Raw genomic sequence first — 24,232 nt, forward strand, 5'->3', positions numbered from 1 at the left:
GAAGAAGAAAAGCCCACAATGATATATAATTGATATTCCTTAAAATAAATTTAGACTACATGTACACATAAAATAACTTGATGAATACTGTGATAGTTCAATGGGTAGTGGTACCAATATAAATGGCAGCTTCTTATATGCACATAAATAGGTATTTATATTTCCTATAGCATCTAATCAAAGCTCTACAATTAGCAGTTTGTACTAAAATCCTATGCTTCTGCATAGTCAGATGTCAAAATTGCTGTTTTATGAGTACAGAGCTCAGTTTTATTAAAATTGAAACCGAACATTTAGAACACAAAAATTTCATTACAAATTATCTTAAATGGTTGTCAATAGAACTAATGTTTTTCTCTCATTTGAATGTCTATGGCATTTGTTAGCCAGTTCTCTCACTTTGTAGATAACTAATACACACTGCCTTCAGATAGCTCTTTTATGGTTGTCTTGAACAATCTCTAAAAACCTCATAATGTCTTTAACCTTTCAGATTTTCTATTAAGCCCTAAGTTGCCTGAGGGCTTCTGGTAACAAAAACTCTGACATAAAATTATTTTATTCCTAGCACCATTCCTATCTCTTACTCTGTGCCAGACACTATCCTAAACATTTAGGTACATGAATGCAAGTGAACCTAGTAAGAAATCCTGGGGTAAGCACTATTATCCCCATTTTACAGACAGGAAAACTGAGGTACCGAATATTTAAGGAACTTGTCTATGAGAACATAGCTTTCGAGCTAATGATAGATCCAGTATTGAACTCAAGCAGGATGGTTCCAGAATCAATACTCTCATCAACATGAAAGAGCAATAGATAAGTGTTTGTATTATTCATTAAATGCTATTATAAATTATGGGTATGAAGAATAGTAATAAATTTTAAACAATAATCCTGAATCTATGAAACTAAATAAATATCATCCTTGTTAGTGATAATAAGGTAAGTTATACATTCATTCCATTGATGCTGCTCCTCATTTTTATTAAACTATTATTTTAGAATTGGCTTTCAGGGACATTTATAAATCACTCAAGAAATCCATTCCTGTTTTATATTTATATTTAATTTTTGACTGAAATGTGAATTATACAGATTTTATTACAAACCATAGTCATAAAACTTGTTGTGACTTGCAGGTGTTTCTAAAACTCTAAATGAGTTTCAAAAGATAAAATTATGGTAATCATTTAGGCACATTTGCATATGTTCTAGGAAATGGCCAGTTCTTGAAGGCATGAACCGGCATGATTTGTTTATCGATTGGATATGAGGTATGCGAGAAAGAGAGGAGTTAAGGATGACTCCAAAATTATTGACCTGAGCAAGTGAAAGTCTAGAAATGCCCTTTACTAAGGAAAAATGCAGGAGGAGCATAATTTAGGGGGTCAGTATCTGGACTTTGGTTTTGGACACAGAAAGCTTCAGATATCATTCAAAAGGAAAGACTGAGCAGGCTCTTGATGTTTGTCAGGAATTCTAGGCAGGGGTTGGGGATGGAGCTATATGGTAGGCGTTTTATATGGCTGATATTTAAAACTATGATCCTTAAAAAGACCAGCTGCCATAAGCTTAGCCAGAGAAAGGAGACCTAAGGAACTCTGATAGAGGTTAGAAAGATGAGAGGCACCAACAAAGGAGACTGGGAAAGTTGGGCCAGTGAAGTAGGAACAAAGCCAGTGAAGTCGGATCTCCTGGCAGCCAAAGGAAGAAAGAACTTCAAAAACAGAGGGCATGATCATCTGCATCACATCAGATGAGGACGGGGGAATTGGTCACTGGGGTTACCAACTTGGAAGTCGTGGTAACCTAGAGTGGCAGTTCAGGCAGTAGTGCACACCAATGTCTAGTCGTCGTGAGTTTAGATGAGAATGAGAGGAGAGGAAGTACAAACGACGAGTGTAGGCAGATCTTGAAGACTGCAGCTGTTAGGGGAGCCAAGAAATAGGGTGGTAGCTAGAGAAAGGGAATTACCATGAGAGTTGCCATTAATGAGACTGTGGTTTTGCTGGGTTAACAACATGCGCAAAAAAAAAAAAGAGAGAGAGAGACAGAGAGAGGTGGAATTTAAGAGTCTGTGCAATGAATGTATATAGGATCATGGAATCTCAGCTGAATAAGGAAGGAAATGAAGCCAGGAGGAATGATGAAAAAGTGACAGGATCAACAAATTGTAGCTTCCAATGTGGTTTTTAAAATGTGTTGGGAGTTTGGTGTGAGGTAGGATCTCACCAGAGTGAGATCCTTGAATGGATCTGACTGACAGAGAGCAGGGAGCAGGGATCAGCCAGGACCAGGTCTCAGGAGTGTCTGCCATCGAATCTCTATCTCCTACCTCTCGCACCTCCACACAACCCTGGTCCCAGGCTCCATCTCCTCTCGCCTGGAATTCTACAACAGCCCCGTAACTGTCTCCTGGCTCCACCTTTGTCTTCTAGATAACACCTTAATCCAAGGCCAGAGTCCTTTCGATCAGATCATGCCTCTTTCCTGTCCCAAATCCTCTGATGGCTGTGGTCTCATCTAGAGTCAGAGCCCAGTCCTCACTGAGGCCACGAAGGATGATAGAACGTGGCCTTGCTCCCCCTGTGGACTCCTCTCTGCCACCCTCCCCACAGCGCCAGCCACACTGGGCTCCGGTCTGTCCCTTCAGCCTGAGAAGTGTGTTCCCATCGCAGGGTTTTGGCAGGTGTGGTTCCCTTTGCCTAGATGCTCTTCCTCTGGATTCCGACATGGCTTGCTCCCTCACCTACGTCAGGACTCCTTTCAAATACTATCTTATCAATAACTATGCTTTCAGAGAACGATTTATTCACCTCCCTCAACACATCTAACCCCATTTTCTGCTTTGTTTTTCTCCATAGCACACACTATGACGTACCATATTTTATCACTGATCTATTAGCTATCTCCCCGCAAAGAATGTAAGCACATGCTCTCAGAGGAAATGGTTTTTCATCTGTTTTGTTCATGGCTGTAGTTTCAAGGCTTAGAACAGTGTCTGGTACATAGTATATGCTCAGTACATACATTTTAAAAATCAACTGAATGTCAGTCTTTAAATCTTAAATTATGGATAGCTTCCCAAGGTGAGACATTAACATGAATGATTTCTTTTCAATTTATTAAAATGCTTCACTTTTTTTTCTTCTCTGGTCTTTCTATTTTTAAATTGCCATAGAGTTAATTTACAATGTTATGTTACTTTCAAGTGTACAGGAAAGTGATTCAATTATGTGTATACATATAAATGTATATTCTTTTATAGAGTCTTTTCCATTATAGGTTATTACAAGATACTGAGTTATTTTGACCTGTGCTATGCAGTAAGTTCTTGTTTTTTTTTTTTAATCCATTTTATATATAGTACTGTGCAGCTCTTAATTCCCAATTCCTCATTTGTCTTTCCCCCCAACCCTTGCTATCCCCTTTGATAACCATAAATTTATTTTCTCTGTCTGAAAGTCTATTTCTTTTTTGTAAATAAGCTCATTTGTAAAAGAAATAAAAAGCTTTTATGTCTTTATAGTCACTTTATAGTGTCAAAACTGCTATAATTATTTTAGGAAACCACTAATGCTATTTTATACGAAATAATCAATAGTACAAATCTATACAAATAATTTTTATTTCATCCAGAAATAAACAGAAACGTGGTAGGGCCACTCTCTCCTTCAATCTTAATGAAATGCTTTGTTTCATTTGTCTTGTTTGGTTGCAGATAAGGGGCACCCTAAAAGGCACATTAGAGGCTTCCCTGATGGTCTAGTGGTTAAGACACCAGCGCTTCCAATGCAGGGAGCCTAGGTTTGATCCCTGGTCAGGGAACCAGACGTTGCATGTCGCAACTAAGAGTTTGCAAGCTGCAGCTAAAGATCCTGCATGCCTGAGTGCAGACTGAAAATCCCACGTGCTGCAACTAGGACCCAGCGCAGTTAAATAAATAAGAACATTAAAAAGACACTTTAAGAAAATGCTTAGGCCTCCTTTCACATGTTCAAACATTTATTTTATTTTCATTCATGATATGTAAGTAATCTATATAACTCCTGGAAATTTTGAAATATATATATATATATATTTAAAAGACTGATTTAGTTACATTTATGGCTGAGCTGGGTCTTTGTTGCCGCGTGGGCTTTTCTCTAGTTGTAGCCAGCAGGTGCTACTCTAGTTGCAGTGCGTGGGCTTCTCACTGCAGTGGTTTCTCTTGTGGAGCACGGGCTCTAGGGCGCTTGGGCTTTGGCGTTCAGGGCCGCAGCATGTGGGCTCAGTAGCTGTGGCCTAACGGCTTAGTTGCTCCATGGGCTTAGCTGCTCCATTGCATGTGGGATCCTCTTTGACTAGGGACTGAACCTGTGTCTCTAGCATTGCAGGCAGATTCTTTAACACTGAGCCTACCAGGGAAGCCCTGAAATATAGAATTCTTTAAAATAAAAACAAATTAGAAGTAATTGCCATTGTTTAAAACCTGGACATCTTTTACATTCTTTATAACTGATGGTCTTTCCTGACTAAAGTCACCTAGTTTCTTCTTCACTGTTCTGTGTTCAGATATTGCCCTTTACATTTCTAGAGAGTATAATTTTCCATATTGCCTCTTAGTAACTATTATTTTTCTTCAATGGGCTGCAAACAACCTTGAGAAAAAGTGCTTGGGTTTATTCACTTCTACATTCTCAGAGCCAAAAGCAGAACTTGGTACACCAAATAGACAAAAATAAATATCTGTTGGATAAATAAAGAAATGGGTTAATAAGTGACAGTCATTATGCATTTAAATGAGCAAAGACACGTATAAGTTTCAGTAAATTGTCTTAGTTTTCTCCTCAATAAATGAGAAAGGCCGAAGACAAAGAAATATGATTAGATATCAGATGACAGGAATTCCCAGCATTGGTAGAAATAAAATATTTTAATATTTTTCCTTATCTCATAGCTGTTCACATACTTCTATTTCTTCTGCTAGATTGTAAACCATTTGAAGAAGAAGGAACTGGGTACTCAAAAACTGTTGAACTGAATCCTTTATGAAGCAAGGATAGCATTCCTATCACATAGGCAAAATACAAAAAAGCAGACTCTCTCAGTGATTCTGAAATGTGTGAAAATGTGTCAGTTTAGAGCTCTCTTGGTCCAAATTTATAGTTTACTAAAAGCACAGTACAAATTCTCAGAGACCAATGAACACACACCTAATTTTTTAAAATAAAGATTTAGTCCCCTATTTATGCAATTCTATCAAAAATATTCTGCAGAATGGCCACACTGACAACCAGAGACATCAGGGTTTCCTCAGAAATGGGCTCTTACTCCAGCCACATCTTGTCCACTCTACCAGCCATGTACCTTTTCCTATGATGCAAATAAAGAAAAATGACCCCAGCATCCGAAGATGCAATGGCATCATTTAGTATAATGTGCTCTGGAAACCAAAGGTGCAAACACTCACTAAGTTTCTGGACAAGTATGGTATGTCTGTCAAGAGTCATCACAGTAAGAAATATAATTTAAATCCTAATGAAAAACTGAAAACAGCTAATTTAAATAATCAAGGACAGCCGTCTTACAATATCCAACTTGACTTGACAGAGACCCTCACCACAGCACTCAAAATCATATGATGTCACGACACACCACAGTCTGGAAAACCAGCCAACAATCAATAGTAGTAATCATGAGAAGCTGAACATGGGCAACAACACTGAATGCTAAAAGGGATAACGTCATAGGTGGGAAACCTCTGAGAACAGAAAAACTTGTAATCCACAGCAATAAATGTGAGACAAAATAGTAGCAATTGTTTTATATATGATATGGACATGGGATTTACACTTGTCATATCTGCTTAGTAAGTGATGGCCAAATAATTTTACCAATAAACAACTCCTATTAGCTCATTAACACAAACAGAAAAATTAGTCCTGAGATAATCTGTTGTCTATAACAATAATAAAGCTTTAAAACAAATTGCAATGCAATCATGGGGAGATATATTAGTGAGGAAAGGATCAAAAGCTTTGGTGGATAGTTACCCATATAAAAGGACTTCCCAGTGGCTCACAGTAAAGAATTTGTCTGCAGTGCAGGAGACCTGAGTTTGATCCCTGGGTCGGGAAGATACCCTGGAGGAGGGCATGGCAACCCACTCCTGTACTGTTGCCTAGAGAATCCCATGGATAGAGAGAGAGGCCTGGCAGGCTGCGGTCCATAGTGTTGCAGAGAGTTGGACATGACTGCAGCAACTAAGCAGCAGCAGCAGCCTTATAAAAAAATCAGATCCCTCATAGCAAAAGACTTCCAAGAAGAGCTAGGGTTCTTTCACTATATGTGGAAAAGAAAAAATGAAAGTCATGTACCTTATTATTAATTATGGCATTTGTAATTTAGTTAAATACATATGCAACACTGAATGGAATTTAAAATATGTATATGTATGTACACATACTTTAAATACAAACCTTATACATAAACCTACAGTAGGGTCTTTGACTAACACTGGGCAGTTTTAAAGTCCAAGATTGGGAAATAAAGATGATGGACCTGGGCTTTTCACTTTTAGCAGCAACTCTTGGGGAAACAGTGAAACAGTGTCAGACTTTATTTTTGGGGGTTCCAAAATCACTGCAGATGGTGATTGCAGCCATGAAATTAAAAGACGCTTACTCCTTGGAAGGAAAGTTATGACCAACCTAGATAGTATATTGAAAAGCAGAGATATTACTTTGCTAACAAAGGTCTGTCTAGTCAAGGCTATGGTTTTTCCTGTGGTCATGTATGGATGTGAGAGTTGGACTGTGAAGAAAGCTGAGGGCAGAAGAATTGATGCTTTTGAACTGTGGTGTTGGAGAAGACTCTTAAGAGTTCCTTGGACTGCAAGGAGATCCAACCAGTCCATTCTGAAGGAGATCAGCCCTGGGTGTTCACCAGAAGGACTGATGCTGAAGCTGAAACTCCAATACTTTGGCCACCTCATGCGAAGAGTTGACTCATTGGAAAAGACCCTGATGCTGGGAGGGATTGGGTGCAGGAAGAGAAGGGGATGACAGAAGGTGAGATGGTTGGATGGCATCACCGACTCGATGGACATGAGTCTGAGTGAACTCCGGGAGTTGGTGATGGACAGGGAGGCCTGGCGTGCTATGATTCATAGAGTCGAAAAGTCGGACATGACTGATCGACTGAACTGACCTGAACTTGTTAAACCATTTCACATTTGCATTTTTATCATTAGGATTTTAGTGTTCATTTTAGTTTGGAGCCAAGTAAGGATGAGGTAAAAAAAAAAAAAAATCAAGCAATTGCATTTGAGTGTTATTCAACAATAATTATTCTTTGGCACCTCTCATCTGTGAACTTTTTCATGTAGTCTCCATTTTTATTAATTGGTAAAACTGACACAGCTATCCAAAAATCACAAAGTGAGCTGAAGCCTGAAGTCAGAATAATTACCTTATCTGCTCAGGTTTGGTACACTGCTTTTATACCAAATACTCTTCTTATTTGAGCTAGAAATCAGCAGAAGACGGTATAAACTAAAGTTTTACCTATTGTAACATGCTTAAAATATACAAGGCCTATATTTTCAAATTATCTGTTTTTCTCTGATTTTGTGATTCTACTATATGCAAAGCACAGAACTAGTATGGGATTACAGAGATAAGTGAGATACTTTATTCTTTTAAACAACTTACTTTTTAGTTGGAGGAATTAAAATGATTACAGGAATGTAATTCAAAGAGGGAACACAAGGGCAGAAATACAAGGAGTCACATTTGGGTGGTGATCCTAGGAAAGGAATCACACATGAAATGCATCTGATAAAGGTTTTTAAAGAATAGAGAAAATGAAGAAGGGGATGGAGAGGATGGCACAAAGAAGTTATTCTGTGTAGAGAGGGATCCACATGAACAAAGTCACAAAGAATGGGTAGCAGGAGACAAGACTAGAATTTGGAGCCAGACTAAATGCCCACATGAGGAGTGTGAATAGAGAATATGGCTGTGCTGCTGCTCCTGCTGCTAAGTCGCTTCAGTCGTGTCCGACTCTGTGCGACCCCACAGACGGCAGCCCACCATGCTCCTCCGTCCCTGGGATTCTCCAGGCAAGAATACTGGAGTGGGTTGCCATTTCCCTCTCCAATGCATGAAAGTGAAAAGTGAAAGTGAAGTCAGTCAGTCGTGTCCGACTCTTAGCGACCCCATGGACTGCAGCCTACCAGGCTCCTCCGTCCATGGGATTTTCCAGGCAAGAGTACTGGAGCGGGGTGCCATTGCCTTCTCCAGAATATGGCTGTAGATTGAATTATATCCACCAAAATGATACATTCAAGTTCTAACCCCCAGGACCTGTGAAATTGACCTATTTGGAAATACAGCAAGTTCTGTTCAATTTCCAGAGCATGTCCAATTGTTCATAAGCCCAACAAAGTTAGCCTAGGTACCCAACTAACACAATCAGCTATATAGTGCAATACTATAGTAGGTTTATAATATTTTTCACACAAATAATACATAAAAAACAAATACACAAAAATAAAGAAAACATTTCAAATTTCACAGTACAGTACAGTAGTATCAGCTACATCACTGATGCTTTTATGCTTGCTCCTGGACATCTCAGGCTTGAAATAAAGACACTGCACTACTGTGCTACAGTACCATACAGTAAAGTACACACATCCCCTACACACACTTGTAGGGGATACATGCACTTGACAATGTACGCCAGACACATGAATCATTAAGAATTTACGTGACTGGACATGCGAATGCATATTTGCATCTTTGAAAGTTCACAACTTGAAGGTCTGTATGTAGTGGACTTACTGTAAGATCTTTGCAGACATAATGATATTAAGATAAGTCATACCAGATATTGGTGGGCCCTAATCCACTGACTAGTGGCCTTATAAGAAGAAGGAAATTTGGACAAAACCACACACACGCACACACACACACACACACACAGAATGCCATCTGATGATACGAGAGATGGGAGTGAGACAAGCCAAGGAATACCAAGGACTGCCAACAACCACCAGAAATTAATAACAGCAGGAGGGCAGGATCTTCCGCTAGAACCTAGAGAAAGGGCCTGGCCCTGCCAGCACTCTGATTTAGGACATCCAGCCCCCGGAACTGTGAGATAGTAAAAACCTGCTGTTTTAAGCCATCAAGTTTGTGGTAACTTATTACCACAGCCCGAGGAAGCTGTCTTAGTCTGTTCAGGCTACTATAACAAAAATATCATAGACTGGTGGCTTACAAACAGAAACTGATTTCTTACATTCCTGGCTGCTGGAAAGTCTAAGGACAAGGACCAGCAGGTTCAATGTCTAAGGAGAGCTCACTTTCTCATAGTCAGATGTCTTCTCATTATAACTCTACTGGTAGACAGGGCAAAAGATCTCTCTCAGGCCTCTTTTCTATATAAGGGCACTAATCCCATTCATAAGGGCTCTACCATCATGACCTAATTACCTCCCAAAGGTCCTGCCTCCTAATACCATCACATTAGGCATTGAAAGTAGTTGCTCAGTTGATTCTTTGCAATCCTATGGACTGTAGCCTGCCAGGCACCTCTCCATGAGCTTTCCCAGACATGAATCCTGGAGTGGGTTGCTATGCCTTCCTCCAGGGGATCTTCCTGAGCCAGGGATAGAACCTGCATCTCCTGCATTGCAGGCAGATTCTTTATGATCTGAGCCACCAGGGAAGTCCCCACGTTAGGCATTAGGATTCAACATAAGAAGCTGGGGGGAAGGTACATAAATACACACTAAAAGAAGAGAGACAAACTAGACTTTAGAAAGCAAGACAAAGGGCGCATCTGGGGACTGGGCATGGGGTCATCAGAAACTTTAACTTTATCATTATTTTTCTTATACCATTTAAGCTTGGAAGCAATTATAACAAAATTTTTAGCAACAGATATTAGGCTGGTACAAACAATTGCAGTTTAGGACCATGAATTTTAAATCATTATAACTAAGTGCAAACACATCTTTATCAATCAAAATAGGAACCATTACAATCAACACATTTTTGCCAAGGAGAAATAAGTTTCACACTCATTCAATCTATAGAAGAAGCTAACATAAATACAAACCATAAAGGAATTTTTCTCTTAATGTGGCAAGATAAATTGAGATCCTTATCTATTCTTTTTGCTTCTATTAGAAAAGGAGTCAGGAGATTAGAGGGAAGCCATTTGGGATTGGTGTCATCTGCCCAGATCCACTCCCAGGACTGTGAGGTCCTTTATAAAGAAAGTAGACCAAAGAAGAAATAACTCTTCTTCCAGCATATGGATGCCAGAATTATTATTATTAGAATAGGGTCAAAGCCATGACAAGAAGAAGAAAAGGTTTTCTCACATGAGGTAGTTCAGCAGTGTGGTCTTGGCAAGAGAACAATCACGTCACCATGGCAGGAGTTGTTTGTACTAAGATACGTCAAAGGAGAACTGGCTTTAGGCCCTCCAGGTAGACAGGAGAACACCCCTCCCACCTCAGGCAGTACAGCCCAGGCCACAGGAAATCCCCATTAATATTCGGCTCATGTTTGAGGTTAAGGAGTGAAGGGCTCCTTTCACAAGGAGAACATGATGGCTTTTTTCGCAAAGGAAGGAGGTGACAACATTAGAGACTGGGGGAGAAGTCAGGTAAGAATGAGACAAAGCGGGAAGAGTACTAGAGAGGGACCATGGGAAGCAGAGGGAAGTATGGATTCACCACCAAATAGTATAATGGGATCGATCAGCTGGGAAAAGTAACAAATCTCAGTCTTTCTTAAAAAGTTAATTCACAAGTCCCTTTTTCTCCTTCTCAGGTTTCCTGTTACTCAGTCAAACACAGTTGTCCATATTACCTTGAGCAGTATTTGGACTGTAACCAGAATGAAAGAGGAAAAAGGCAATATTTGTTTTTCTGGATTTCCAAATAGGCTCCTAAGAATCCAAAGAGAAAGCCCTTAAGAAAGTGTAATCAAGAGGAAAGCTGGCAATGAACAGGGGAGAGAATAGATTGGGCGTTCATTCAGAGAAATACAGTTTGGCACCCTGGGAAAGAGATGGGGCAAATTTCTTAGTACCTTGCCAGGCAGCTGTGAAGGATTCGTGGACCACCAGCCCAAAGGATCCCAGACCTAGGAAAGCATGAGGTCTCAAACTGTTTTCTCTCATCATGGCACATGTACACATCCAAAAGGAAGTAAAGCTGGTCCTTTCCCTTCAGTGCAGGACTGAGGGAGGGACCCTGCAAAGCCAGTATTACTCTGTTACAGCATTGTTATCTAAGGTATTAAAGAAACATAGCTTTTACTTATCTAATATCTAAAATAAATCCTTTATATTTCTTAGAGATCAGTTTATTATTTCCATCTTACAATGGTAGCCAATCTAAAGATAATGGGAAATAACAAGAAATTTGCCAAAATTTTTAAAACTCCTAATTTCCAAATGATCTAGACTCCTATTCATGAGGGTCTTTCTAAAATGATAGTAAAACCAATAAAAGACCTTTAGTGATCATAATAAATATTTGACAGCTAAACCCTTGAAGCAAAGCAAAAAAGGAGAGGGAGGAAAAGGGCAAGAGACAATGCACTTTAAAATGACTGAAGGTAGTAAGTTGTCTTTGTACTAGAGTTTTGCCATAAAGCATTACAAATTGTTGTGATGAAGAATCTAGCTTTCCTGCTGACTGCTAATACTTATGCTAATACAAAGATTCTCAGAATATGGCCCACGACCGGTGACATTAGCATTACCCGAGAACTTGTTAGAAAGGCAAATTCTAGGGCCCCACTTCACCTTCAGAATCAGAAACCCTGCAGTTGGGGTCCAGCAACCTGGTTTAACCAGCCCTCCAGGTGATTTCAATGCTGCTAAGAGTTGAGAATCCTTGTCCTTAATACATTTTTATCACCAGTACCAACTTATATTCTTGATGGGAAATCCCCTTTTGTAATCTAAAATTAAACTTATAAGAAGCAATTCTGTTTTTAAAGGAGGTGACTCAGTGGATAAATAATCCACCTGCAATGCAGGAGATACAGGTTTGATCCCTGGGTCAGGAAGATCTCATGGAAGAGGGCATGACAACCCACTCCAGTATTCTTGCCAGGAGAATCCCTTGGGCAGAGGAGCCTGGAGGGATACAGTCCATAGGGTCACAAAGAGTCAGACAAGACTGAAGTGACTGAGCACACATGAGAAAAGTGTAAACATTTAAAAACTCTTAAAAACAGTAGCAACTGAATCCATTTTTCAAAAAAAAAAAAAAATCTGAAATTGGGATCAGACATATAAAAAGTATTCCATTTAATTAAAAAAAATTGGTCACCTATCACTCACAGATTCCAATTTCTGAGTTCACTTTGCTCTTTTAAAAAGATTTCTGTACTCACTATTTACAACAGCCAGGGCAGCATGGAAGCAACCTCAATGTCTATTGACAGAGGAATGGATTAAGAAGATGTGGTACATATATACAATAGAATATTACTCAGCCATAAAACAGAATGACACAATGCCATTTGTAGCAACATGGACCTAGAGACTGTCATACTGAGTGAAGTAAGTCAGACATAAACACAAGTATCGTATGATATCACTTCTATGTGCAATCTAAAAAAATGTTATCAATGAACTTATTTACAAAGTAGAAAAAGAGTTACGGGTGTAGAAAACAGAATAGAGTTACCAGAGGTGAAAGAAGGCAGGAATAAATAGGGAGAATGGGATTGACACATATGCACTACTATATATAAAACAGATAACTGATAAGAATCTACTGTATAGCATGGTGAGCTCTGCTCAGTACTCTGTAATGACCAATATGGGAAAAGAATCTAAAAAAGAGTAGCTATATGTATATATAAAACTGATTCACTTCTCCGTACACCAGAAAGTAACACAACATTGTAAATTAACTATACTCCAATAAAAATAAAATAAATAAAAGATTTCTGTACCAAAATCCCATCCAAGTAAAAAATGTTTATTAGAAGGTTTACATAATTATATAAGCATATTAGTTTATAAAATTAGTTTATAGATGTATTTTCATGAATAGATGAACAAAATTACCTTCTAAAAGCTAGATTTTTCCCTAGAATTGCTTGTCATATTTATTCTTTAGTTTCATTTATTCAATTAAAACAGGTCACACTTTCTCATATTTAATACTGTAGAAGTTATGTATGTTAGTATTTTATTAAAATTTTATAATTTTGAAGGAAAATATCGGTCATTTTGCATTTTTCATGGAAAATTTTAAAAAGTACAATATAATGCTGAACTGCTCCTGATATTAATATAAGAATATTTTCTGAGTGACTAAAACTACTGTCCATGAAAACAAATTGTATGTAAGTAGATTATATTCTCTGAAATCAGCATTTCACAAAAATATTCTATATTAATTATTGTTGGCAGTGTTCTACTCAAAACAAATAAAATATTTTCATGGCTAGAAGTACACAAAAAAATTAATTCTACTTGTTTAGTGGAGTTGTTCAAAATACAGATTAACATTAGTAAGTGATCACCAGGAAACACCCAAATGATATACCCTAGGAGTTTTTCTTTTGCTTTGTAGAACTGATGAAAGACAGACATTGCTTCAGACTCTATTTCTTTTTGCTGTAAATAAAGACAAGTCTTGGAAATTTCCAGGTTTTACTATTCCTATAGGGCTTCTCTAGTAGCTCAGCTGGTAAAGAACCTGCCTGCAGTGCAAGAGACCCGGGTTTGATCCCTGGGTCAGGAAGATCCCCTGAAGAAGGAAATATCAATCCACTTCAGTTATTCTTGCTTGGAGAATCCCATGGACAGAGGAGTCTGGCGGGCTATAGTCCATAGGATCGCAAGAGTTGGACACGACTTAGTGACTTCACCACCAGAACCACCACTATTCCCATAAAGGAAGTAATGCATTTCTTCAGACCCAGAGATAAGAGGATATAGTAGCTTCTTCAAGCATCTAGAAATAAATTAGCTGGAAATTTACAATCATGTCCCCTCCCTAATGATCTTTCAAATGTAGTTTGGGAAACACTAGCAGAACAGAAGGATCTTTCTCCACAGTAATTAAAATAATGAAACATGACTGTGAATTATCAATTATCATTTATCTGATGTTAGTGTATCTCCCCCACCTACAGTAAGGTCCTGGGAGGACAGGAATTTTATTTTGTTCATGATTGTGTCCCATGTATCAACAGAGTCCAGCATACAAAGACTCCTTAATAAATATTAATTGGATGGATGGATGGATGGGTGGGTGGATGGCAGGCATAAAGAGTTTTTGTTTGTTCGATTTTTAATGGTAAATGTGCTTAATTTTCCAAAAGAGATTGATTTTTAGAAAATATTGAATCATAGTTTGTAAACGTGAAAGATGGTTTAATTCAATTTTATGGAAGAAAGCAAATGTTTACTTACAAAATAAAGAATTGATGAATTAGAGTATTGCTTATCTGTTCAAAAGTATTCTGATTCTTTCACCGTTTCTAGTGATTCTTTTTTCCCCCCTAAAGGAGGGCATTAAGAGATGAAGACAGTCATCTTTCTGAAGTCTTTGAACATATTAAAATGGGTCTTACGGTTGTCTGGGAAAACTTAGAGAACACTTGCTCTCAAAATAGTTGTTGGAGTGAGGGGGCTTATTATCCACATTGAGGGATTATCTCTGGTTCTGCCCCTGACCTTTCACAGGACATGTACAATTACTTGACCTTTTTATGTCTAATTTACCTGGCTGTGAAATAATACCTACAATACCCTATCTAAGAGAATTACTGGAGAACCTATGCTTCTAAGACTCCTGACATTCCTCAACCAACCAGGCTTAGTGAAGAGCACAGTATTACTGTTCTACTCTCCATTATGATAAACCTTGTCTAAGAATGAGTCAATTGCTTTTCTCTTGCTCATAGTCTTGACAAAGCCACTTCAAAGTGGCCTAATTAAAGGCTTGGAATCCTAATGATGAGTTCCACAACAGTGCTGCCGCTGCCAGCGTGCTCAGGAATCTAATCTGAAGTGCACAAATGAGTCAGATGTAAAACCGGGGGAGGAATGTGGGGAATTGAGCAGAAGCACCATGAGATAATTTTCAGGAACTTTAAGATCAATTGCTTGAAAGCATTTCAACCTCAGGTTTCTGCAGCTTTCTATTTTTGAGTTACATCAGACTGAGAAATTTACCATGGTAGTGCCTCTCTATGTTTAACTGTCTAATCAACAGCTGCTTTAAACAAAAAAAAAAGGTGGGCCTTTGTTAGACAGAGTAGTTCTCAAAAGTGAGAGAATTACTGCTCAAGTGAACTTCTGCATTCAAAGGAAACCTAATAAAGGGGGAAATGAGGTGGCAAGGTGAATTTCAACTCTAAGTTAGGATTCAGATAAGTTGAATCGAACTGAAAAGAAACAAAGAATTTCAAACAGACAGATTTTGTTGCTTGTTCATTCTGTGACACCCAACACCTTTTAAAAGTTATACAGTAATTCAGAAGTTAATTACCCAGGTTGCAAATGAAGAGACAAAGAGAAGGCATGCAATGAAAAGAGAAAAGGAGGAAAGAAAATTCAGAGACAAACTCAATTAGAAAGACTTGTTCTCCTTTCTTAAAAAATACAGTATACTAACGCATATATATGGAATTTAGAAAGATGGTAACAATAACCCTATATACGAGACAGCAAAAGAGACACTGATGTACAGAACAGTCTTTTGGACTCTGTGGGAGAGAGAGAGGGTGGGACGATTTGGGAGAATGGCACTGAAATATGTATAATATCATATAAGAAACGAGTCGCCAGTCCAGGTTCGACGCACGATACTGGATGCTTGGGGCTGGTGCACTGGGACGACCCAGAGGGATGATATGGGGAGGAAGGAGGGAGGAGGGTTCAGGATGGGGAACACATGTATACCTGTTGCATATTCATTTTGATATATGGCAAAACCAATACAATATTGTAAAGTTAAATAAAATAAAATTAAAAAAAAATACATGGCTAACTGGTCGATATCTAAGGATATAGGCATCAAACACAAACATATAGATACTACAGACAATGCTATATTCTGCAATTTATGCTTCTTTGGTATTACATGATAAGGTCATGAGTTATCCATAAAAGAAACAATACTGTTTGATCCATAAAGCACTGCTGCTGCTGCTGCTAAGTCGCATCAGGTGTGTCCGACTCTATGCGACCCCATAGACTGCAGCCCACCAGGCTCCTCTGTGCCTGGGATTCTCCAGGCAAGAATACTGGAGTGGGTTGCCGTCTCCTTCTCCAGTGCATGAAAGTGAAAAGTGAAAGTGAAGTCGCTCAGTAGTAGTAGCAGCAGCAGCAGCATACGCAATTTTAACATAACAAAAACGCCACTTATCTCAATCCAGGACAACAACAACAAAATTCTCTTCATCATGTAAGCAATCATGAGCTAAATACTATGACTGGTGTATGCTTTCTGTGTTCATTCTAAAATGCTTCATGAAATTGTGATGTGTGTCCAGTAATTCTTTAAGCATAGGGAGCATGTACAATAGTGAACACAACAGACAAAATTCCTGCCCTTATGGATTTTCCAGTCATGGCGGAAACATATACAAACAAATCTATGGTCAATCAAAAGGGGAAAATGCTGAGAAGCAGCAGAGGATGGGAGTAATGAACACTGGGAGTGGCTGGAGGTTGCTATTTCAAATGAAATAGAACATTGTAACAGAAACTTAATAACTAAAGAAACAGTAAATTCAATGGTAGAAAGTAGGAGTTGGTTTGCTGGTTTCAAAACACAGCCTTAAGACCAGGGTCACTTAAGTAGGGGAGGAAGAGGGTGGCCACAGAGGCAGGTAGAGGGGGTGCAGGGGTCAGGTCATATTGGGGAGCCTTTGAAGCCAATGATTTGATGTTTGTTTAGAAACTAGAATTATCAGAAGGTTGTGAGCAGAAAGACGACATAATCTGCATTGTATTCCTAAGGGCTCAGGGCAGTGCTGTTAGAGAAGCTGCTAGGCTTCCCAGGTGGCCCTAGCAGGTAAAGAACCCACCTGCCAATGCAGGAGACGGGAGAGACATGAGTTTGATCCCTGGGTTGGGAAGATCCCCTGGAGGAGGAAATGACAACCCACTCCAGTATTCTTGTTTGGAGAATTCCATGGACAGAGGAGCCTGGCGGGCTGCAGTTCACAGGGTTGCAAGGAGTTGGACGTGACTGAGTGGCTAACACAACACACTAGCTTCCCTACTTCCACTTACCTCAGTGTCTTCTCTAACAGTGCACCACGAATGTTAAGTTGCTTCAGTCATGTTCGACTCTGTGCAAATCATGGACTGGAGCCTGCCAGGCTCCTCTGTTCATGGGATTCCCCAGGCAAGAATACTGGAGTAAGTTGCCGTTTCCTTTTCTAGGGGATCTTCCTGACCTAGGGATCGAACCCACGTCTCCTGTGTCTCTTGCAGGCAGATTCTTTACCACTGAGCCACCAGGGAAGCCCTCCAGTACTTTATTCCTATTTATCTCAGAGTGGTAATGCTTTCATGAGATACAGCACTCAGTATTTGATAACTATGAGTCAATTTTTTTTTTTTTAAGTAATCAGGCACGTGAGCATCAAAGGTCTCCCAAGCCTGTTTTTGACCGCCTGCTCTGTTCTATTGAAAATGACTGAAAAGTTTGGCGAGGAGACAGACACAAGCAGTGGGTATTTTGGAACAATCCCTCTGACCCTTCGGTGGAAAGTGGATTAAAAAGGGACTTCACTGGAGGCAAAGGAAGGAGGCTGTTACAGCTGCCTGGGCAGAAGGAGGAAACCGGCAAGAAGAGGAAGAAGCCTGAGCAGGTCTGAGAGATGTCAGAGGGAGGAAATGGTGAGCCATGCTGTCTGGGTTGGGGGGTGGGAAGGGTGGAGATGAACACCAGCTTTCCAGCTGGGGAACTGGTTAGAGAACCGTGCCATCACTAAGAAAGGGGGCTCAGTGTAGTTCTGGGTAGAGGCTGGTAATGACTTTAAGGTGGCTATTTCTCTGTGCCACGAACTGCAATGCAGACCGTGACACACAAGAAAAGAAAACGTCTGAGCCCCCAGGAGAAGCAGGATAGAGCCTGGTTGCCTGTCACCACCTGCAGCCTCAGCACTCATCTTTCCTGGATATGCTGAGTGTTTATTACTTTGGAAGACTTCTCCCTTCCTCTGCATCAATGCTGAACTGTGGAAGTGGTCAACTTTCCATTCATCTCCCAGAACAATGGAAATAAAAGCAAAATAAAAGCAAAAATATACAAATTGGATCAGCTTAAATGTCTTTGCAGAGCAAAGGAAACAATAAACAAAATGAAAAGAAAACCCACAGATCGGAAAAAATATTTGCAAATGATGTGACCGATAAGGGATTACTCTCCAAAATTTACAAACAGTTCATGACGCTTAACAGCATCAAAACAAACAACTCACTCAAAAAATGGGCAGAAGACCTGAACAGACATTTCTCCAAAGAGGACATAGAGATGGGCAATGGGCACATGAAAAGATGTTTAACATCGCAAGTTAGTACATAAATGCAAATCAAAACTACAATTAGACATCATCTCATACCGGTCAGAATGGCTATCCTCAAAAAATGCACAACAATAAATGATGGAGAGGGTGTGAAAAGAAGGGGTCCCTCCTGTACTGTTGGCGAGAATGTACACTGGTACAGTCGCTACAGAGAACAGTATGGAGGTTCTTGAAAGACTGAAAGTAGAGCTACCATGTTGTTGTTCGGTCGCTCAGGTGTGTGCAACTTTTTGCGACCCCATGGACTGCAGCACGCCAGCCTTCCCTGTCCTTCACTATCTCCTGGAGTTTGCTCAGACTCATGTCCATTGAGTTGATGATGCTATCCAAGCATCTCATCCTCTGTCGCCCCCTTCTCCTGCCCTCAATATAACCCTCCAATCTCACTCCTGGGCATATATCCAGAGAAAAACATGAACCAGAAGGATATATGCACTCCAGTGTTCATTGCAGCACTGTTTACAATAGCCAAGACATGGAAGCAATCTAAATGTCCATTGACAGAGGAATAAAGAACATGTAGCACATATATACAATGGAATATTACTCAGCCATTAAAAAGAATGAAATAATGCCATTTGCAGCCACATGGATGGACCTAAACAGTGTCATACTGAGTGAAGTAAGTCAGACAGAAGGAGAAATATCATATGACATCCTTTTTATGTGGAATCTAAAAAGAAATGATATAGATGAACTTACTTACAAAATAGAAAGAGACTCACAGAAAACAAACTTATGGTTGTTGGGGGGTTGGGATAGTTAGGGACTTTAGGAAGATCATGTACACACTGCTATATTTAAAATGGATAACCAACAAAGACCTATTAAATGAAGCATAGCCTTTCACAATTAAAAAAAAATGTTTTTTTAAAAAAGAACAAGCTAAATTCAATTTACAGTCAATCAAATGGGGGTGATGGATGATGTCAAGGAAAACCTGCCAAAGGATGTGTTTTCTGTTAAAACAATGTAGACTAATGTTTGTTTATTCCTTTTGGAGTTCATTTGTGGGCCCTCTTGCAGTGTCCATTTAGGATCTGAATCCAGCAACTGTCTGAATTTGAGCCCTCCCCAACTCTAATGAGCCTCAGGAAGGCTGATGCACTTCTCCTTCCTACTTCTGTCTCAGCAATCTGAGCCTGAAGGCCTTGCTGCAGCTCCTGAGCTCACTGACATTTAATTAGCACTGTCGCTGCTATCTCATCACGTGAGTTACCATCTGGGAACCGCAGTGCACCACGCAGGGTGGGTACCAGTTGAAATAAATGCCTTGTCTGGCAGCTAAAGATCTGCTTTTGCAAACAGGAATCCGTATTTCCTCTTAGCCCTTTCCTGGCAGTGCTTCTGGATAATGCCACTGTGCTAAGAGCAGAGACAAACCTATTTGAGGAGGCTTCGGAAATCTGAGATGGGCATGTTAAACAAAACACACACACACATACACACCCACTTCGTCTAAAGAGCAACTGCCGTGTGTTGAGGGTATAAAAGCTGCTCAGTGACAATGAGAAAATTTGAGTTGTAATGCCACCAGTGTTTATCTCATCCTGCCTCCCCTCAAAGATTTAGAAGGGATATTTCACTTTCATTATGCTTAAGACAGGGATCAGAAGAGGATATACTGGCTAAGCGGCTCTGAACCACTCCTTCTCTAATATGCACCCAGAATGAATCCACTTTTTAGTACTAACCTTATAGCCCTTTCTGCTCACTGCTGTCTGTTGGGGGCCCCCACCACTCAGTATGGATTGCCCTTAGTGAGGCTGTTGGTTATCTAAGTGCCAAACCCTGTCGGGATTTAGGGCTGCACTTGGGTTCAGATGGTAAAGACTCTGCCTGCAATGCAGGAGACCTGGGTTCGATCCCTTAGTTGGGAAGATCTCCTGGATAAGAGAATGCCTACCCAATCCAGTATTCTTGCCTAGAGAATTTCATGGACAGAGAAGCCTGGTGGGCAACAGTCCATGGGGTCGAAAAGAGTCAGACACGACTGATCGATTAACACTTACATACTGAGTTCGCATGAGTCCCTGGTCCCCTGCTCCTTTGTGAGTCTCTCTCCTATTTTGCTTTCATGCCCCATTTGCTCAGACCTCTCATTCTCAACCTACATGTTTCTCCTTCTCCTCCTTTCCTGTAAAGTGCTCCATTGTTGGGACTTCCCTCGTGGTCCAGTGGTTAAGAATTCGCCTTCCAGTGCAGAGATGCAGGTTTGATCCCTGGTCCGGGAACAAAGATCCCACATGCCTTGAGGCAACTAGCCTGCGTGCTGTAACTGCTGAGCCCGCACACACCATAACTAGAGAGTTTGCATAAAAGAAGATCCACTGTGCCACAACTAAGACCTGCCACAGCCAAATTAATTAAAAAAATTTTTTTTTAAATAAAGCATTTCATTCCTAATCTTTTTCTCCTCTCATTCCAACTGTTTTTCCTGAGAAATCTCATCTATGCCCACCAATTCAAATAGCATCTATATACTACTATCTCTGTCCATCCATGTTCCAAGCCCAGGTCTCTTTCCTAAGAATCAGGTACATATAATAAACTGCAGGTTATATACCTGTGACCCAATGTCTCACAAATTCCTCAAATACCAGAGGTCCAGAACCAAGCTTCCTTCCCCCCCCGTCCTACCCCCTAGTCGTCTCTATATCCCATCTTACCCAGCCACCAACTCTACACCTCGCAGTTATCTCCCATCATCCCGTTCTCCTCACGCCATTCCCAGAAGCGGAGTGGAGTCTGCATATAGACGATGCTAAAGGTCAACCCCCTTGGGAAGCTCTCCAGGTGTCCTTGACTGACCCTGCCTATGTCCCCAGCCTCATCCCTGGCCCTCTCCCACGTTGTGCCCCAGCTGTCCGGCCTTCTCTTCTTGTTTGGTCCTTAGGAATTTTATATGCAAAGCACGGTGAGGCTTAGGATTCTCACATAGCCATGGGGGAATCTAAGAATCCATGCCCAGGAGGAGAAAGTTACGGTTTTTGTTCTGATGTAAATTTTTTTAAAAAAGATTCTTTCTGTGGATAAATCACCCAGGTTAATTCTTTTAATTTCATGTAAAAGAAAATTAGGTGATAATCAGATTAGTTTGATAGCACAAAGGTAGAAATTTCAAAAGGAGAGGGACAGGAAACAGATTAGAAGAGGCTGGATCTGGGTCAGGTGACCAGGCTCTGGGACAATTAGGGAAGGAAGCTGGCAAGGGCGAATGTCTAGCCTGTGGACAACTTGAATAAAAATACCCAGGATAAGAGGCAGTTGCGGGCTCCACCCCAGACTTAGTCAATCAAAGTCTCTGGGGACAGGGTCAAGGAGCTGATGCACACTACAGTGTGATAACCAAAGCTCTGACCTCCACTTTTTAAATTTAATTAGAATATAACACCTTCACAGTGTTGTGTTAAGTTTCTGTTGTACAACAAAATGAAGCTGCTATATGTATGTGTGTTTCCCCTCCCTCTCCTACCTCCCTCCCGGCCAGTCCCATCCCACATCTCTAGATCATCACAGAGCCCTGAGTTCAATCTCCCTATGCTACACAGCAACTTCCCACTAGCGATCTGTTTTAAATACGTCAATGCTACTCTCTCGATCTGTCCCACCCTGCCCTTCCCCTCTTGTGTCCACAAGACCATTTTCTCTGTCTCTGTCTCTATTCCTACCCTGGTTCATCAGTACCATACACAATGTTTCCCCAGTTTGGAGATGGAAATATTACCTTTCCCCCAGCTAGCAGTTTCTTTAGTTTGCCCTCTCACCTCTACCCCTAGGTCTGTGTCATTCCAAGTATTGTGCCCCCACGCTCCGCTCTTCTGCTTCTGTTCTACTTGATTCATCCACACCCCTGTTTCATTCATTCATTCATAACTTGATTCATTCATACTCTCAATCTAATGATTCAGCACACACTGCCCAGGCAATGGGTTAGTAGCATCAGGCTTCCACTGTTCATAGAAGGCTGAAATCAGGATCTCAGCAATGCAGAGTGACTTCACTTTTATCCAGGCAGATTCTAAGTGTATGTCTCTCTGTGGTATGTGTATGCCTGTGTGTTACACTCATAAACAAAGTGAATTAAATGTTATAAATATAGAGATGAAAAATAAATGACCTATCACTTCTGACTCATAGAGATTTTTCAAATGTGAGAAACTTCAGACTGTGAAGGTTCTACAGATCCTCTAAAGCAGAGTTTGGCAAACTCTGGTTTGTGGGTCAAATCTGGCCTAACATCTGTTTTCATCAATGAAGTCTCATTTTAACACAGGCTGGTTTGGCACTAGACTAGTAAGTTAATGTTTCCAGTAGAAACTGTATAACTGAAAACCAGCCTAAACTATTTACTAGGTAGCCCTTTGCCAAAAGTTACCTATAAAAGTAAAAGAACAAAACCAAAAAACTTGCCAATACTTTGCAGGTCTCATAGAGCAGACAAAATCAGAGAGAGAGATAGACACATAGTGAAGTGAGAGTCGCTCAGTCGTGTCCGACTCTTTGAGATCCTATGGACTATACAGTCCATGGAATTCTCCAGGCCAGAATACTGGGGTGGGTAGCCGTTCCCTCCTCCAGGGGATCTTCCCAACGCAGGGATCGAACCCAGGTCTCCTGCATTGCAGGAGGATTCTTTACCAGCTGAAAAGGTATCTTTGGAACCAAAGAGCTTTATACCTCTAGAGTTGATATTACTTCATTGATTACATAAATCCCAACAGGGGACTTTACAGAAGTTTCCCCTTCTTATAATCTCAAACAACTACTTGGTTGTGATGTAGAAGGGGGACTTTTTCGGTCTGGCTGAGGGTAACTACTTTCCTTTCTGAAACTTGACATTTTAGTTCAACAGTTTATCTTCTAGCATTATTTTGTCACTGTGGTCTTTTACTTTTTTGTGCCTCTGTAAGTAATTCTAAAACTCCAAATGCACCAACAGCCACAAAACACAAAGGCATTACTAGTAATACTCAACATACCTACAGAAGCCTCTCGGCTACTAAATCAGAAAAGAACTATTCTCATATTCCACCTTAATATTCTACCACTGGATCTATTGATTAAAAGCCTAAAGTAGATCCTTCTGTCCTGACAGCCCATCCCATCTCATACTTCTACAATGTGTCCTGGAAATAAAGTGTCAGCTATATGTTAACCTTTCTTCATTTACGTTTGAGCTGGAAAAACAAGTTAACCAATAAACATAGGCAGATACATGAAAGTACATACACACCAACACATACATTCAGGATACTCCTTGTGCTAGGACATTCGTGTTTTTATATTGGCTTCTGTGTTTACTAATTATATTTTCTCATGGGTTTGTATCTAATTGATCTGTCTTTAAATACTTGCTTAATACTCTCAGGGAATAAATTAGCACGTGAAATAAAAGTACAGTCATTAAAATATCTTTTGGAGACTTGTAATAATGCTTTTGAGTTGGTGGATATATTTAAAGCCAAGTTCTGTGCCATTTGTCTCTGTGTTATTGTGTTTAGCATTCAACAAAATCCTTAACGTCTCATTAATTTTATGGCAACATAAATAAGAACCAAGTATCCTAAGGAAGAATTTAGTAGACACTTACACTATATTTCAATAATCAACTGAATCAACAAATCAATTTCAGTTGATTTCAATAC

The 24,232-nt window shown here is 40.0% G+C and overlaps 1 protein-coding gene across 1 annotated transcript in view; it reads right to left on the reverse strand.

Annotated features, from left to right (window-relative positions):
* ITPR2 (inositol 1,4,5-trisphosphate receptor type 2) overlaps window positions 1–24,232 on the reverse strand; it is a 589,478-nt gene that overhangs the window by 130,218 nt on the left and 435,028 nt on the right. The window lies entirely within an intron of this gene.

The sequence above is a fragment of the Bos indicus x Bos taurus genome, chromosome 5 (assembly GCF_003369695.1).
Source record: "Bos indicus x Bos taurus breed Angus x Brahman F1 hybrid chromosome 5, Bos_hybrid_MaternalHap_v2.0, whole genome shotgun sequence".
NCBI lineage: Eukaryota > Metazoa > Chordata > Mammalia > Artiodactyla > Bovidae > Bos > Bos indicus x Bos taurus.